A 12,912-nucleotide genomic window follows, 5' to 3' on the forward strand; every position below is an offset into this window, starting at 1 on the left:
AGCTCCCTGATTGACACACAGCTCACTGATTGACACACAACTCCCTGTTGACACCCAGCTCCCTGATTGACACCCAGCTCCCTGATTGACACCCAGCTCCCTGATTGACAGCCACCCCCCTGATTGACAACCACTCCCCTGATTGACACACAGCTCCCTGATTGACACAAAGCTCCCTGATTGACACACAGCTCACTGATTGACACACAGCTCCCTGATTGACACCCTGATTGACACACAGCTCACTGATTGACACACAGCTCCCTGATTGACAGCCACTCCCCTGATTGACACCCAGCTCCCTGATTGACACCCAGCTCCCTGATTGACACACAGCTCACTGATTGACACACAACTCCCTGATTTACAGCCTCTCCCTGATTGACAGCCACTCCCCTGATTGACACCCAGCTCCCTGATTTACAGCCTCTCCCTGATTTACAGCCATCTCCCTGATTGACACAAAGCTCCCTGATTGACACACAGCTCACTGATTGACACACAGCTCCCTGATTGACACCCAGCTCCCTGATTTAGAGCCTCTCCCTGATTTACAGCCAGCTCCCTGATTGACACCGAGCTCCCTGATTGACACACAGCTCCCAGATTGACACAAAGCTCCCTGATTGACACTCAGCTCACTGATTGACACACAGCTCCCTGATTGACACCCAGCTCCCTGATTTACAGCCTCCCCCTGATTGACAGTCATCTCCCTGATTGACACCCAGCTCCCTGATTGACAGCCAGCTCCCTGATTGACAACCACTCCCCTGATTGACACACAACTCCCTGGTTGACAGCCAGCTCCCTGATTGACAGCCACTCCCCTGATTGACACACAACTCCCTGATTGACAGCCAGCTCACTGATTGACACGCAGCTCCCTGATTGACAGCCACTCCCCTGATTGACACACAACTCACTGATTGACACACAGCTCCCTGATTGACACACAGCTCTCTGATTGACACACAGCTCCCTGATTGACACACAGCTCTCTGATTGACACACAACTCCCTGATTGACACACAGCTCTCTGATTGACACACAGCTCCCTGATTGACACACAGCTCCCTGATTGACACACAACTCCCTGATTGACAGCCACTCCCCTGATTGACACAAAGCTCCCTGATTGACACACAACTCCCTGATTGACAGCCACTCCCCTGATTGACACCCAGCTCCCTGATTGACACACGGCTGCCTGATTGACACCCAGCTCCCTGATTGACTCCCAGCGCCCTGATTGACACCCAGCTCCCTGATTGACACCCAGCTCCCTGATTGACATCCAGCTCCCTGATAGACACCCAGCTCCCTGATTGACACACAGCTCCCTGATTGACACCCAGCTCCCTGATTTACAGCCTCTCCCTGATTTACAGCCATCTCCCTGATTGACACACAGCTCCCTGATTGACACCCAGCTCCCTGATTGACAGCCACCCCCCTGATGGACACCCAGCTCCCTGATTGACAGCCACTCCCCTGATTAACACACAGCTCCCTGATTGACACAATGCTCCCTGATTGACACACAGCTCACTGATTGACACACAGCTCCCTGATTGACAGCCAGCTCCCTGATTGACAGCCACTCCCCTGATTGACACAAAGCTCCCTGATTGACACACAACTCCCTGATTGACAGCCACGCCCCTGATTGACACACAACTCCCTGATTGACACACAACTCCCTGATTTACAGCCTCTCCCTGATTGACAGCCACGCCCCTGATTGACACCCAGCTCCCTGATTTACAGCCTCTCCCTGATTTACAGCCATCTCCCTGATTGACACAAAGCTCCCTGATTGACACCCAGCTCCCTGATTGACACACAGCTCACTGATTGACACCCAGCTCCCTGATTGACACACAGCTCACTGATTGACACACAGCTCCCTGATTGACACACAGCTCACTGATTGACACCCAGCTCCCTGATTGACAGCCACCCCCCTGATTGACAGCCACTCCCCTGATTGACACACAGCTCCCTGATTGACACAAAGCTCCCTGATTGACACACAGCTCACTGAATGACACCCAGCTCCCTGATTGACAGCCACTCCCCCGATTGACACCCAGCTCCCTGATTGACACCCAGCTCCCTGATTGACACACAGCTCACTGATTGACACACAACTCCCTGATTTACAGCCTCTCCCTGATTGACAGCCACTGCCCTGATTGACACCCAGCTCCCTGATTGACAGCCAGCTCCCTGATTGACAGCCACTCCCCTGATTGACACAAAGCTCCCTGATTGACACACAGCTCCCTGATTGACAGCCACTCCCCTGATTGACAGCCAGCTCCCTGATTGACAGCCAGCTCCCTGATTGCCAGCCAGCTCCCTGATTGACAGCCACTCCCCTGATTGACACAAAGCTCCCTGATTGACACACAGCTCCCTGATTGACAGCCAGCTCCCTGATTGACAGCCACTCCCCTGATTGACACCCAGCTCCCTGATTGACACACAGCTCACTGATTGACACCCAGCTCCCTGATTGACAGCCACTCCCCTGATTGACACAAAGCTCCCTGATTGACACCCAGCTCCCTGATTGACACACAGCTCCCTGATTGACACACAGCTCCCTGATTGACAGCCAGCTCCCTGATTGACAGCCACTCCCCTGATTGACACAAAGCTCCCTGATTGACACACAACTCCCTGATTGACAGCCACGCCCCTGATTGACACCCAGCTCCCTGATTTACAGCCTCTCCCTGATTTACAGCCATCTCCCTGATTGACACAAAGCTCCCTGATTGACACCCAGCTCCCTGATTGACACACAGCTCACTGATTGACACCCAGCTCCCTGATTGACAGCCACCCCCCTGATTGACAGCCACTCCCCTGATTGACACACAGCTCCCTGATTGACACACAGCTCCCTGATTGACACACAGCTCACTGATTGACACCCAGCTCCCTGATTGACAGCCACTCCACTCATTGACACCCAGCTCCCTGATTAACACACAGCTCCCTGATTGACACACAGCTCCCTGATTGACACACAGCTTACTGATTGACACACAGCTCCCTGATTGACAGCCACTCCCCTGATTGACACCCAGCTCCCTGATTGACACACAGCTCCCTGATTGACACACAGCTCCCTGATTGACAGCCACTCCCCTGATTGACACCCAGCTCCCTGATTGACACACAGCTCCCTGATTGACACACAACTCCCTGATTTACAGCCTCTCCCTGATTGACAGCCACTCCCCTGATTGACAGCCAGCTCCCTGATTTACAGCCTCTCCCTGATTTACAGCCATCTCCCTGATTGACACAAAGCTCCCTGATTGACACCCAGCTCCCTGATTGACACACAGCTCACTGATTGACACCCAGCTCCCTGATTGACAGCCACCCCCCTGATTGACAGACACTCCCCTGATTGACACACAACTCCCTGATTGACACAAAGCTCCCTGATTGACACACAGCTCACTGATTGACACCCAGCTCCCTGATTGACAGCCACTCCCCTGATTGACACCCAGCTCCCTGATTGACAGTCAGCTCCCTGATTGACAGCCACCCCCCTGATTGACAGCCACTCCCCTGATTGACACACAGCTCCCTGATTGACACAAAGCTCCCTGATTGACACACAGCTCACTGATTGACACACAACTCCCTGTTGACACCCAGCTCCCTGATTGACACCCAGCTCCCTGATTGACACCCAGCTCCCTGATTGACAGCCACCCCCCTGATTGACAACCACTCCCCTGATTGACACACAGCTCCCTGATTGACACAAAGCTCCCTGATTGACACACAGCTCACTGATTGACACACAGCTCCCTGATTGACACCCTGATTGACACACAGCTCACTGATTGACACACAGCTCCCTGATTGACAGCCACTCCCCTGATTGACACCCAGCTCCCTGATTGACACCCAGCTCCCTGATTGACACACAGCTCACTGATTGACACACAACTCCCTGATTTACAGCCTCTCCCTGATTGACAGCCACTCCCCTGATTGACACCCAGCTCCCTGATTTACAGCCTCTCCCTGATTTACAGCCATCTCCCTGATTGACACAAAGCTCCCTGATTGACACACAGCTCACTGATTGACACACAGCTCCCTGATTGACACCCAGCTCCCTGATTTAGAGCCTCTCCCTGATTTACAGCCATCTCCCTGATTGACACAAAGCTCCCTGATTGACACACAGCTCACTGATTGACACACAGCTCCCTGATTGACACCCAGCTCCCTGATTTACAGCCATCTCCCTGATTGACACAAAGCTCCCTGATTGACACACAGCTCACTGATTGACACACAGCTCCCTGATTGACACCCAGCTCCCTGATTTACAGCCTCTCCCTGATTTACAGCCTCCCCCTGATTGACACCCAGCTCCCTGATTGACACACAGCTCCCTGATTGACAGCCACCCCCCTGATTAACAGCCACTCCCCTGATTGACACACAGCTCATTGATTGACAGTCAGCTCCCTGATTGACACCCAGCTCCCTGATTGACACACAGCTCCCTGATTGACACCCAGCTCCCTGATTTACAGCCTCTCCCTGATTTACAGCCTCCCTCTGATTGACACACGGCTCCCTGATTGACACACAGCTCCCTGATTGACAGCCACCCCCCTGATTGACAGCCACTCCCCTGATTGACACACAGCTCCCTGATTGACAGTCAGCTCCCTGATTGACACCCAGCTCCCTGATTGACAGCCAGCTCCCTGATTGACAGCCAGCTCCCTGATTGACACACAGCTCCCTGATTGACACACAGCTCCCTGATTGACAGCCACTCCCCTGATTGACACCCAGCTCCCTGATTGACAGCCAGCTCCCTGATTGACAGCCACTCCCCTGATTGACACACAGCTCCCTGATTGACAGCCAGCTCCCTGATTGACACCCAGCTCCCTGATTGACACACAAGTCCCTGATTGACAGCCAGCTCCCTGATTGACAGCCACTCCCCTGATTGACACACAACTCCCTGATTGACAGCCAGCTCCCTGATTGACAGCCACTCCCCTGATTGACACACAACTCCCTGATTGACAGCCAGCTCACTGATTGACACGCAGCTCCCTGATTGACAGCCACTCGCCTGATTGACACACAACTCCCTGATTGACACACAGCTCCCTGATTGACACACAGCTCTCTGATTGACACACAGCTCCCTGATTGACACACAGCTCTCTGATTGACACACAACTCCCTGATTGACACACAGCTCTCTGATTGACACACAGCTCCCTGATTGACACACAGCTCCCTGATTGACACACAGCTCCCTGATTGACAGCCACTCCCCTGATTGACACAAAGCTCCCTGATTGACACACAACTCCCTGATTGACAGCCACTCCCCTGATTGACACCCAGCTCCCTGATTGACACACGGCTGCCTGATTGACACCCAGCTCCCTGATTGACTCCCAGCGCCCTGATTGACACCCAGCTCCCTGATTGACACCCAGCTCCCTGATTGACATCCAGCTCCCTGATAGACACCCAGCTCCCTGATTGACACACAGCTCCCTGATTGACACCCAGCTCCCTGATTTACAGCCTCTCCCTGATTTACAGCCATCTCCCTGATTGACACACAGCTCCCTGATTGAGACCCAGCTCCCTGATTGACAGCCACCCCCCTGATTGACACCCAGCTCCCTGATTGACAGCCACTCCCCTGATTAACACACAGCTCCCTGATTGACACAATGCTCCCTGATTGACACACAGCTCACTGATTGACACACAGCTCCCTGATTGACACAAAGCTCCCTGATTGACACTCAGCTCACTGATTGACACACAGCTCCCTGATTGACACCCAGCTCCCTTATTTACAGCCTCCCCCTGATTGACAGTCATCTCCCTGATTGACACCCAGCTCCCTGATTGACAGCCAGCTCCCTGATTGGCACCGAGCTCCCTGATTGACACCCAGCTCCCTGATTGACACAAAGCTCCCTGATTGACACCCAGCTCCCTGATTGACACAAAGCTCCCTGATTGACACCCAGCTCCCTGATTGACACCCAGCTCCCTGATTGACACCCAGCTCACTGATTGACAGCCACTCCCATGATTGACACACAGCTCCCTGATTGACACCCTGCTCCCTGATTGACACCCAGCTCCCTGATTGACAGCCACTCCCCTGATTGACACACAGCTCCCTGATTGACAGCCAGCTCCCTGATTGACACCCAGCTCCGATTGACATAAAGCTCCCTGATTGACACCCAGCTCCCTGATTGACAGCCAGCTCCCTGATTGACACCCAGCTCCCTGATTGACACACAGCTCACTGATTGACACCCAGCTCCCTGATTGACAGCCACCCCCCTGATTGACAGCCACTCCCCTGATTGACAGACAGCTCCCTGATTGACACACAGCTCCCTGATTGACACACAGCTCACTGATTGACACCCAGCTCCCTGATTGACAGCCACTCCACTCATTGACACCCAGCTCCCTGATTGACACACAGCTCCCTGATTGACACACAGCTCCCTGATTGACACACAGCTCACTGGTTGACACACAGCTCCCTGATTGACAGCCACTCCCCTGATTGACACCCAGCTCCCTGATTGACACACAGCTCCCTGATTGACACACAGCTCACTGATTGGCACACAACTCCCTGATTTACAGCCTCTCCCTGATTGACAGCCACTCCCCTGATTGACACCCAGCTCCCTGATTTACAGCCTCTCCCTGATTTACAGCCATCTCCCTGATTGACACAAAGCTCCCTGATTGACACCCAGCTCCCTGATTGACACACAGCTCACTGATTGACACCCAGCTCCCTGATTGACAGCCACCCCCCTGATTGACAGACACTCCCCTGATTGACACACAACTCCCTGATTGACACAAAGCTCCCTGATTGACACACAGCTCACTGATTGACACCCAGCTCCCTGATTGACAGCCACTCCCCTGATTGACACCCAGCTCCCTGACTGACAGTCAGCTCCCTGATTGACAGCCACCCCCCTGATTGACAGCCACTCCCCTGATTGACACACAGCTCCCTGATTGACACAAAGCTCCCTGATTGACACACAGCTCACTGATTGACACACAGCTCCCTGATTGACACCCAGCTCCCTGATTGACACCCAGCTCCCTGATTGACAGCCACCCCCCTGATTGACAACCACTCCCCTGATTGACACAGAGCTCCCTGATTGACACAAAGCTCCCTGATTGACACACAGCTCACTGATTGACACACAGCTCCCTGATTGACACCCAGCTCCCTGATTGACACACAGCTCACTGATTGACACACAGCTCCCTGATTGACAGCCACTCCCCTGATTGACACCCAGCTCCCTGATTGACACCCAGCTCCCTGATTGACACACAGCTCACTGATTGACACACAACTCCCTGATTTACAGCCTCTCCCTGATTGACAGCCACTCCCCTGATTGACACCCAGCTCCCTGATTTACAGCCTCTCCCTGATTTACAGCCATCTCCCTGATTGACACAAAGCTCCCTGATTGACACACAGCTCACTGATTGACACACAGCTCCCTGATTGACACCCAGCTCCCTGATTTACAGCCATCTCCCTGATTGACACAAAGCTCCCTGATTGACACACAGCTCACTGATTGACACACAGCTCCCTGATTGACACCCAGCTCCCTGATTTACAGCCTCTCCCTGATTTACAGCCTCCCCCTGATTGACACCCAGCTCCCTGATTGACACACAGCTCCCTGATTGACAGCCACCCCCCTGATTAACAGCCACTCCCCTGATTGACACACACCTCCCTGATTGACAGTCAGCTCCCTGATTGACACCCAGCTCCCTGATTGACACACAGCTCCCTGATTGACACCCAGCTCCCTGATTTACAGCCTCTCCCTGATTTACAGCCTCCCTCTGATTGACACACAGCTCCCTGATTGACACACAGCTCCCTGATTGACAGCCACCCCCCTGATTGACAGCCACTCCCCTGATTGACACACAGCTCCCTGATTGACAGTCAGCTCCCTGATTGACACCCAGCTCCCTGATTGACAGCCAGCTCCCTGATTGACAGCCAGCTCCCTGATTGACACACAGCTCCCTGATTGACACACAGCTCCCTGATTGACAGCCACTCCCCTGATTGACACCCAGCTCCCTGATTGACAGCCAGCTCCCTGATTGACAGCCACTCCCCTGATTGACACACAGCTCCCTGATTGACAGCCAGCTCCCTGATTGACACCCAGCTCCCTGATTGACACACAACTCCCTGATTGACAGCCAGCTCCCTGATTGACAGCCACTCCCCTGATTGACACACAACTCCCTGATTGACAGCCAGCTCCCTGATTGACAGCCACTCCCCTGATTGACACACAACTCCCTGATTGACAGCCAGCTCCCTGATTGACACCCAGCTCCCTGATTGACAGCCACTCCCCTGATTGACACACAACTCCCTGATTGACACACAGCTCCCTGATTGACACACAGCTCTCTAATTGACACACAGCTCCCTGATTGACACACAGCTCTCTGATTGACACACAACTCCCTGATTGACACACAGCTCTCTGATTGACACACAGCTCCCTGATTGACACACAGCTCCCTGATTGACACACAGCTCCCTGATTGACAGCCACTCCCCTGATTGACACAAAGCTCCCTGATTGACACACAACTCCCTGATTGACAGCCACTCCCCTGATTGACACCCAGCTCCCTGATTGACACACGGCTGCCTGATTGACACCCAGCTCCCTGATTGACTCCCAGCGCCCTGATTGACACCCAGCTCCCTGATTGACACCCAGCTCCCTGATTAACATCCAGCTCCCTGATTGACACCCAGCTCCCTGATTGACACACAGCTCCCTGATTGACACCCAGCTCCCTGATTTCCAGCCTCTCCCTGATTTACAGCCATCTCCCTGATTGACACACAGCTCCCTGATTGAAACCCAGCTCCCTGATTGACAGCCACCCCCCTGATTGACACCCAGCTCCCTGATTGACACCCAGCTCCCTGATTGACAGCCACTCCCCTGATTAACACACAGCTCCCTGATTGACTCAATGCTCCCTGATTGACACACAGCTCACTGATTGACAGCCAGCTCCCTGATTTACAGCCTCCCCCTGATTGACAGTCAGCTCCCGGATTGACACCCAGCTCCCTGATTGACAGCCAGCTCCCTGATTGACACCGAGCTCCCTGATTGACACACAGCTCCCAGATTGACACAAAGCTCCCTGATTGACACTCAGCTCACTGATTGACACACAGCTCCCTGATTGACACCCAGCTCCCTGATTTACAGCCTCCCCCTGATTGACAGTCATCTCCCTGATTGACACCCAGCTCCCTGATTGACAGCCAGCTCCCTGATTGACAACCACTCCCCTGATTGACACACAACTCCCTGGTTGACAGCCAGCTCCCTGATTGACAGCCACTCCCCTGATTGACACACAACTCCCTGATTGACAGCCAGCTCACTGATTGACACGCAGCTCCCTGATTGACAGCCACTCCCCTGATTGACACACAACTCACTGATTGACAGCCACTCCACTCATTGACACCCAGCTCCCTGATTGACACACAGCTCCCTGATTGACACACAGCTCCCTGATTGACACACAGCTCACTGGTTGACACACAGCTCCCTGATTGACAGCCACTCCCCTGATTGACACCCAGCTCCCTGATTGACACACAGCTCCCTGATTGACACACAGCTCACTGATTGGCACACAACTCCCTGATTTACAGCCTCTCCCTGATTGACAGCCACTCCCCTGATTGACACCCAGCTCCCTGATTTACAGCCTCTCCCTGATTTACAGCCATCTCCCTGATTGACACAAAGCTCCCTGATTGACACCCAGCTCCCTGATTGACACACAGCTCACTGATTGACACCCAGCTCCCTGATTGACAGCCACCCCCCTGATTGACAGACACTCCCCTGATTGACACACAACTCCCTGATTGACACAAAGCTCCCTGATTGACACACAGCTCACTGATTGACACCCAGCTCCCTGATTGACAGCCACTCCCCTGATTGACACCCAGCTCCCTGATTGACAGTCAGCTCCCTGATTGACAGCCACCCCCCTGATTGACAGCCACTCCCCTGATTGACACACAGCTCCCTGATTGACACAAAGCTCCCTGATTGACACACAGCTCACTGATTGACACACAGCTCCCTGATTGACACCCAGCTCCCTGATTGACACCCAGCTCCCTGATTGACAGCCACCCCCCTGATTGACAACCACTCCCCTGATTGACACAGAGCTCCCTGATTGACACAAAGCTCCCTGATTGACACACAGCTCACTGATTGACACACAGCTCCCTGATTGACACCCAGCTCCCTGATTGACACACAGCTCACTGATTGACACACAGCTCCCTGATTGACAGCCACTCCCCTGATTGACACCCAGCTCCCTGATTGACACCCAGCTCCCTGATTGACACACAGCTCACTGATTGACACACAACTCCCTGATTTACAGCCTCTCCCTGATTGACAGCCACTCCCCTGATTGACACCCAGCTCCCTGATTTACAGCCTCTCCCTGATTTACAGCCATCTCCCTGATTGACACAAAGCTCCCTGATTGACACACAGCTCACTGATTGACACACAGCTCCCTGATTGACACCCAGCTCCCTGATTTACAGCCATCTCCCTGATTGACACAAAGCTCCCTGATTGACACACAGCTCACTGATTGACACACAGCTCCCTGATTGACACCCAGCTCCCTGATTTACAGCCTCTCCCTGATTTACAGCCTCCCCCTGATTGACACCCAGCTCCCTGATTGACACACAGCTCCCTGATTGACAGCCACCCCCCTGATTAACAGCCACTCCCCTGATTGACACACACCTCCCTGATTGACAGTCAGCTCCCTGATTGACACCCAGCTCCCTGATTGACACACAGCTCCCTGATTGACACCCAGCTCCCTGATTTACAGCCTCTCCCTGATTTACAGCCTCCCTCTGATTGACACACAGCTCCCTGATTGACACACAGCTCCCTGATTGACAGCCACCCCCCTGATTGACAGCCACTCCCCTGATTGACACACAGCTCCCTGATTGACAGTCAGCTCCCTGATTGACACCCAGCTCCCTGATTGACAGCCAGCTCCCTGATTGACAGCCAGCTCCCTGATTGACACACAGCTCCCTGATTGACACACAGCTCCCTGATTGACAGCCACTCCCCTGATTGACACCCAGCTCCCTGATTGACAGCCAGCTCCCTGATTGACAGCCACTCCCCTGATTGACACACAGCTCCCTGATTGACAGCCAGCTCCCTGATTGACACCCAGCTCCCTGATTGACACACAACTCCCTGATTGACAGCCAGCTCCCTGATTGACAGCCACTCCCCTGATTGACACACAACTCCCTGATTGACAGCCAGCTCCCTGATTGACAGCCACTCCCCTGATTGACACACAACTCCCTGATTGACAGCCAGCTCCCTGATTGACACCCAGCTCCCTGATTGACAGCCACTCCCCTGATTGACACACAACTCCCTGATTGACACACAGCTCCCTGATTGACACACAGCTCTCTAATTGACACACAGCTCCCTGATTGACACACAGCTCTCTGATTGACACACAACTCCCTGATTGACACACAGCTCTCTGATTGACACACAGCTCCCTGATTGACACACAGCTCCCTGATTGACACACAGCTCCCTGATTGACAGCCACTCCCCTGATTGACACAAAGCTCCCTGATTGACACACAACTCCCTGATTGACAGCCACTCCCCTGATTGACACCCAGCTCCCTGATTGACACACGGCTGCCTGATTGACACCCAGCTCCCTGATTGACTCCCAGCGCCCTGATTGACACCCAGCTCCCTGATTGACACCCAGCTCCCTGATTAACATCCAGCTCCCTGATTGACACCCAGCTCCCTGATTGACACACAGCTCCCTGATTGACACCCAGCTCCCTGATTTCCAGCCTCTCCCTGATTTACAGCCATCTCCCTGATTGACACACAGCTCCCTGATTGACTCAATGCTCCCTGATTGACACACAGCTCACTGATTGACAGCCAGCTCCCTGATTTACAGCCTCCCCCTGATTGACAGTCAGCTCCCGGATTGACACCCAGCTCCCTGATTGACAGCCAGCTCCCTGATTGACACCGAGCTCCCTGATTGACACACAGCTCCCAGATTGACACAAAGCTCCCTGATTGACACTCAGCTCACTGATTGACACACAGCTCCCTGATTGACACCCAGCTCCCTGATTTACAGCCTCCCCCTGATTGACAGTCATCTCCCTGATTGACACCCAGCTCCCTGATTGACAGCCAGCTCCCTGATTGACAACCACTCCCCTGATTGACACACAACTCCCTGGTTGACAGCCAGCTCCCTGATTGACAGCCACTCCCCTGATTGACACACAACTCCCTGATTGACAGCCAGCTCACTGATTGACACGCAGCTCCCTGATTGACAGCCACTCCCCTGATTGACACACAACTCACTGATTGACACACAGCTCCCTGATTGACACACAGCTCTCTGATTGACACACAGCTCCCTGATTGACACACAGCTCTCTGATTGACACACAACTCCCTGATTGACACACAGCTCTCTGATTGACACACAGCTCCCTGATTGACACACAGCTCCCTGATTGACACACAACTCCCTGATTGACAGCCACTCCCCTGATTGACACAAAGCTCCCTGATTGACACACAACTCCCTGATTGACAGCCACTCCCCTGATTGACACCCAGCTCCCTGATTGACACATGGCTGCCTGATTGA

This window comes from Scyliorhinus torazame, chromosome 10, assembly GCF_047496885.1.
Source record: "Scyliorhinus torazame isolate Kashiwa2021f chromosome 10, sScyTor2.1, whole genome shotgun sequence".
Classification (NCBI taxonomy): domain Eukaryota; kingdom Metazoa; phylum Chordata; class Chondrichthyes; order Carcharhiniformes; family Scyliorhinidae; genus Scyliorhinus; species Scyliorhinus torazame.